The 5,405-nt window shown below is 48.3% G+C and overlaps 1 pseudogene; it reads left to right on the top strand.

The window, feature by feature from the left end:
- The first annotated feature begins 4,756 nt into the window (after positions 1-4,756).
- On the top strand, positions 4,757-5,166 carry LOC101660716 (annotated as a pseudogene).
- The last annotated feature ends 239 nt before the right edge of the window (positions 5,167-5,405 follow it).

Consider the following 5,405-nt stretch of genomic DNA (forward strand, 5'->3'; position numbering starts at 1 on the left):
TAGCATCCACGCTGACCTCAGCACCTCACTACCATGGGGTCAAGTCCAACCCATAGCAACACAAAGGACAAAGCAAAACCACCCCTGGAAGTTTCCTTAACTGCAAATCTTTATGGAAGTAGAAAGCCCCATCTTTCCCGCTCAGAGCAGCTGATGGTTTCCAACTGCCCACCTTGCAGTTAGCAACCCACTCTACGTGCCCACCGGTGTTCTGACCCGTTACTTCATGTTTAATTAACAAGGACTGCATGCCGAAGATCAGTCCCAAGGACCTCCTGACAGGGTCCTCTCCATAAGTCCTGGCCGCGGGCCTAGATAGGCTCACTGGACTCCCGCACATCTAAGAAGTAACCTGCGGGGGCACCAGGGCCCCGTCAAGACAGACCACTTCCAAGGTTTTGTGATTAAGAAGTTTGGAAACCAGGGGAGTGTGAAAAGTTAGCACTTTAATTGTTGAAAACTCTCAAAGATTCCAAACTTGTAAATCATGAAAGGGTGCTGTTTAGCAGGCTGGAATGCTTTTGAAAAAGACCAGCAATCAGAGATTGGCCTTGTTAATAACCACAGTAAAACTAGCTCTTGAAGCTCCAAGACACAGCTAATTAGGGCAGAAAAATTCAACCTCAAATTAAGAGTGTGTGGGTGTGCATGTGTGTGTGTGCGTGTGTGTATGCCTGTGTGCGCTTCTGAAGTGTAAAAGCTTTTCTCCCGAAGAAGTATGTCTAAGTATACTTTGGATGTGTTCCAAGATCCACTGTGAGACAAAGCCAGGACTGTAAAAATGTCCGGGTGGGGTTCACCACCTCCCCAGAGCGTCTGTGTGCCCATCTGTCCAGGCAGAGTGAATAACCAATTTCCTCACCTACAGCATCGCCTAATCCGACACTTTCAAAAGAGACATTTGAAAGAAACTCCCTGAGAAGGTGCCATCCTCCACCCCTTTCCTAAAAGGATACTAACTGTGTCTACTAACTGCGCCGGTGCCCCTCTGTGGTGCCGGGTTGCGAAGGTCAGACAGAACCAAACCCAACGGTCCCTAACCACCCCCACAGCAAGAACGTACACTCTTGAGCCAGCGCTGCTGCTTCTCAACAAGTACCAGGTCCTAGAGAATGTGTGGGACCCTTCCATGTGCTCCAGACACATGGCCCCCAGGAACGTCTCACTGCAGCAGCCTCGGGGCTGGGACAGCGAAGAAGCTCAACATGCCCAGGCCTTTCGTTTGGAGGAGGGATTTTGCCCTGCGTAAAGGTCAGCTGCATCAGACTCCAGCTTTGCTAGGTTTGAAGATTATGCCAAGGCGTACAGCCCGGTGTCTTTTTGTCAGCTGTCTTCTCCGGTTAAACTTTAAGGACCTGAACGCATGTGACCGGTATCACTGTAAGAGGGCATCAGTCGGCGGATGCCCCGGGGAAGGGCAGCCTACACTGCCGACACTCAGCTCCGCTTCCCCACTGCTCACCTGTAATAAAGGTGTGTGTGTGTGTGTGTGTGTCAACCTACACTGCCGACACTCAGCTCCGCTTCCCCACTGCTCACCTGTAATAAAGGGGTGGGGTGGGGGGGCAGCCTACACTGCCGACACTCAGCTCTGCTTCCCCACTACTCACCTGTAATAAAGGGGTGTGTGTGTGTGTGTGTGTGTGTGTGTGTGTGTGTGTCTCCAAAGGGAAACTCACTACCCTCAAGTTGATCATGACTCATCAGAAACAAACTCACTGCCTGCCGTCCAGTCAATGCTGACTCATGGTGACCCTACAGGATGGGTAGAACTGTCCTGTGGATTTCTGAGACTATAACTCCTTTTTTAAAAAAAATAGTTTTCCTGGGGGCTCTTTCAGCTCTTATAACAATCTGTACATCCATTGTCTCGAGCACATTTATACAAATGTTGCCATTATCCCTTTCAAAACATTTTCTTTCTACTCTCCTCCCCCATCCTCCCACCCTCATGAACCCTTAATAAATTATAAATTATTATTATTTTCATATCTTACACCATCCGCTGTTGAGACGATAACTCTTTACAGGAGTTGAAAGCCTTGTCTTTCTCCTTCAAAGCAGCTGATGGTTTTGAACAGCTGACCTGTGATTAGCAACCAAATACATAACCACTACACAACCAGGTCTCTTCCTACTGACTCATAATGACCGTATATATACATATATCTGTGGTCATAGTCACTATATATGCATATATATGTGGTTTTGGTTTGGTATATGTTTGTATATATGCATGTATATGTGATATATGTACATAGATACATATAAGTTTATATACTTTATATATACTTATATCTATAAATACCAAACTCACTGACATTGAGTTGATACTAACTCATAGTGACCCTATAGGATAGGATAGAACTGCCCCTGAGAGTTTCCAAGACTATAACTGTTTATGGGAGTGGAAAGCCCTATCTTTCTCCTATAGAGAAGCTGGTGGTTTTGAACTGCTGACCTTGCGATTAGCAGCCCAACACTTGACCACCATTCCACCAGGGCTCCTCTATAGACTCACTATATATATCAGAGGCACTGTGAGTTCAACCCAGCGAAGACTATTGCCACAAAAGTGTTAGGGACCTATATCCCACTTCAAGCAACTGGATGTTGCTAGGACCCTTGGAGAGAAAGAGGTCTGGTGGGATGATGTTTAGGGGGAAAGAAGGTGCTTCTAGCAAGTGGCATCAGGGGAGGCTTCTTCGGACAGGCATCACTGTCCTGTATACATTATAGGATGTCTGATATATGACAACTACAGCAGCGGATAGCAACGTCTTGTGACAGAAAGCATGTTCTAGGTACCATTTGCATAGGTATCATCTGGAAGCACATTAGAGATGCAGAATCTCAGGTTTGGCCCTGAGCCTTAGAATCAGCGTTTGCCATTTAGCAAGGCCCTCAGGCAACCAGTATACACAGCATCCTTGGAGCAGCCTTGTTCTAGGGTAGAGCACCTGTGGCTTTATTCTGCAGCACGCTTGCCGAGCAAGGAAGAGAGACACCTGTGTGGTGGGAGCAGAGGAGCTCAGCTTGCTGAGCCCAAGGAAACGCACGCTCAGCTCTCTGAATCCCAGCCCCGCCGTCTGAGAAATTGGGTCACACTCATCCCAGTCTGCCTACTTCACAAGTCTGTTTTGAGGAGTAGCGAGATAACAAACGTGAAAGCACTTTAGTTCTCAGGACCCGTTTCTGCTGACAAACAGCCAGCACTTTTGTCTTTCAAAGTGCTCTTGTTGAAAACGAGGCCATCAGATGGGCCCACAGCTCACCAGTGTTCACCCTGGGAGATACGTCCAGTGGAAGCAGTCAGAAAAGCTCCTGGACAACGACTGCCTGCACAGGCAATGAGCAACTCCAGAAGGACCACGGGCATGTGCCCAACAAAGCCCAAGAAGAAAATCCAGTCGACCAGGGCCTGGCTGTCTCGATAATGCGGAGGCAAAGAAAGCCCGAGCCTACTCTCACGGAGTCAGTGATCTAGAGGAGACTGGAACCCAGCCTGCATGGACATCCAGCAGCCCTGACACCGTTCAAGGGGCCTCTTCTTATGGTACGTGGATGCAGATGTGCTTTAATGAGGCCTGGCAAGAAGGCTTGGGTTCCCATCTCCACTCTGCCTTTTACGAACTGGCATCCTGAGAAAAATCACATCACCTCTCCGGGCCTGACCAAACAGCTCCCCTACAATAAACCTCGTGCACAGTCACGACCTGTCCATTCCTGAGGCTTGTGTGTTGCTCTATGATGCTGCTGGTTTCAAAAAGATTTCCAGATGAAGAGGAATGAGGAAGAAAAGCCTGGTCATCTACGTCCCCCCCCTGTAGTAGTTATATAATCATTTGTCCATTTGCAAGCTTATGAGTGAAGGGGTGGAGTCTAGTCTGGCAATGGGGTCATAGCCAATGAGGCCTCTGTGTGGGGATGGCCTACTCCTGGGAATTCTGGGAACTCGATATTTTCCTCCTAAGAGGCAGGAGACACTTCTCTCTCCACTCACTCCCTTGGAGACTCACTAGTGACAAGGCTGACATCCCTGAGGAGAAGCCACATGGACCCACCCTGGGTGCTGGAGAAGCCGTGTGGAGACCCCTGCCAGCACTGAGATGCTTACAACGCCACTGGACCCACAAGACTTCCTACCCACTGGCCTGTGATCTTCCTGCATTCAGGGTTATTGCACGGGTTTCATGAGTCCGAAGAGGACTTTATAGATTGGTATCAGACATATTCGTTAATATTGGACTTACAGACTTGAGCTGGACTGGGTTGGGACGCTTTCTTAATGTACAGTTACTCTTTATATAAAACTCACTCTTATACACATATGAATCTCCCTGGATTTGTTACTCTAGTCTACTCGGACTAACATCCCCCCCCCACCCCACCCCAAAATTGGCTCTAGGTGGCACAGCTCCCCTCTGACAAATCTGTGGTCACCATGAGTCAGAATCAACGTGATGGCACCTGGATGTTTGGGTTTTTGGTGGCAGTGCAGGTAGTTGTACCTGATTGCGGATGCATTTCCTCGTTTGGCATTCTACTGGTAGCACTCCATCCAGATCAAGCACAGTGGAGGCTTGGCCAGAACAGTGAAATCAAACTTTACTAATGATTTAGAAAGACTTACTTTATGAAAGACTTAAAAAGAAAGAGGGGCTTCTTTTTCCCTGTCCCCACCAAGCTGTGCAGAGGCAGAGGCTCCGGTGTGTTCAAGATTCGGTCCCACCTGTAACCCACCGCCACGGCCGAGGAAAGCATTGCTGTCAGAGGTGCCATGGACGTCAACGCTGCTTTACAAGAGGGGCTGAAGACCACCCTCCTCCACGATGGCCTAGCACGTGGAATTCAAGAACTGCCAAAGCCGTAGACAAGCTCCAAGCTGTCTGTGGGCTTGCATCCAACTGTGATGAGCCCATGTCTGTCACGTGAGTGGAGGCCCTGTGTGCCGAGCACCACGTCAACCTCATCAAGGTGGATGACCACAAGAAACTGGGCGAGTGGGTGGGCCTCTGCAAAACTGAGAGAGAAGGAACATCCCGGAAAGTGGTTGGTTGCAGTTGTGTGGTTATTAAGGACGATGGCAAAGAATCTCAAGCCAAGGATGTTATTGAAGAATACCTTAAATGCAAAAAATGAGCAAATAAAACTTTGCTAATTGTTCTCCTGGTTCAAAAAGAAAGAAAGAAAGAAAGACGTAAAGAAGGCAAGAGGGAAGGAAGGGAGAGAAGAAGAACAGAACATTCCAAAAATGTGATTGACAAAGGATGACATATGTATCTTGACACTATTCGAAAGGACGTACGATCTTCCCGCGGTGCTGCTTCCTTTCGGTCTCGCCATCCTTCTAGAAACCAGAGTCTTAGCATACCTGTGTGGAAATGTCAATTCCTCTACATTTC

This window comes from Echinops telfairi, unplaced genomic scaffold (assembly GCF_000313985.2).
Source record: "Echinops telfairi isolate 266 unplaced genomic scaffold, ASM31398v2 ScPeMD7_9;HRSCAF=40, whole genome shotgun sequence".
In the NCBI taxonomy this organism is placed as follows: domain Eukaryota; kingdom Metazoa; phylum Chordata; class Mammalia; order Afrosoricida; family Tenrecidae; genus Echinops; species Echinops telfairi.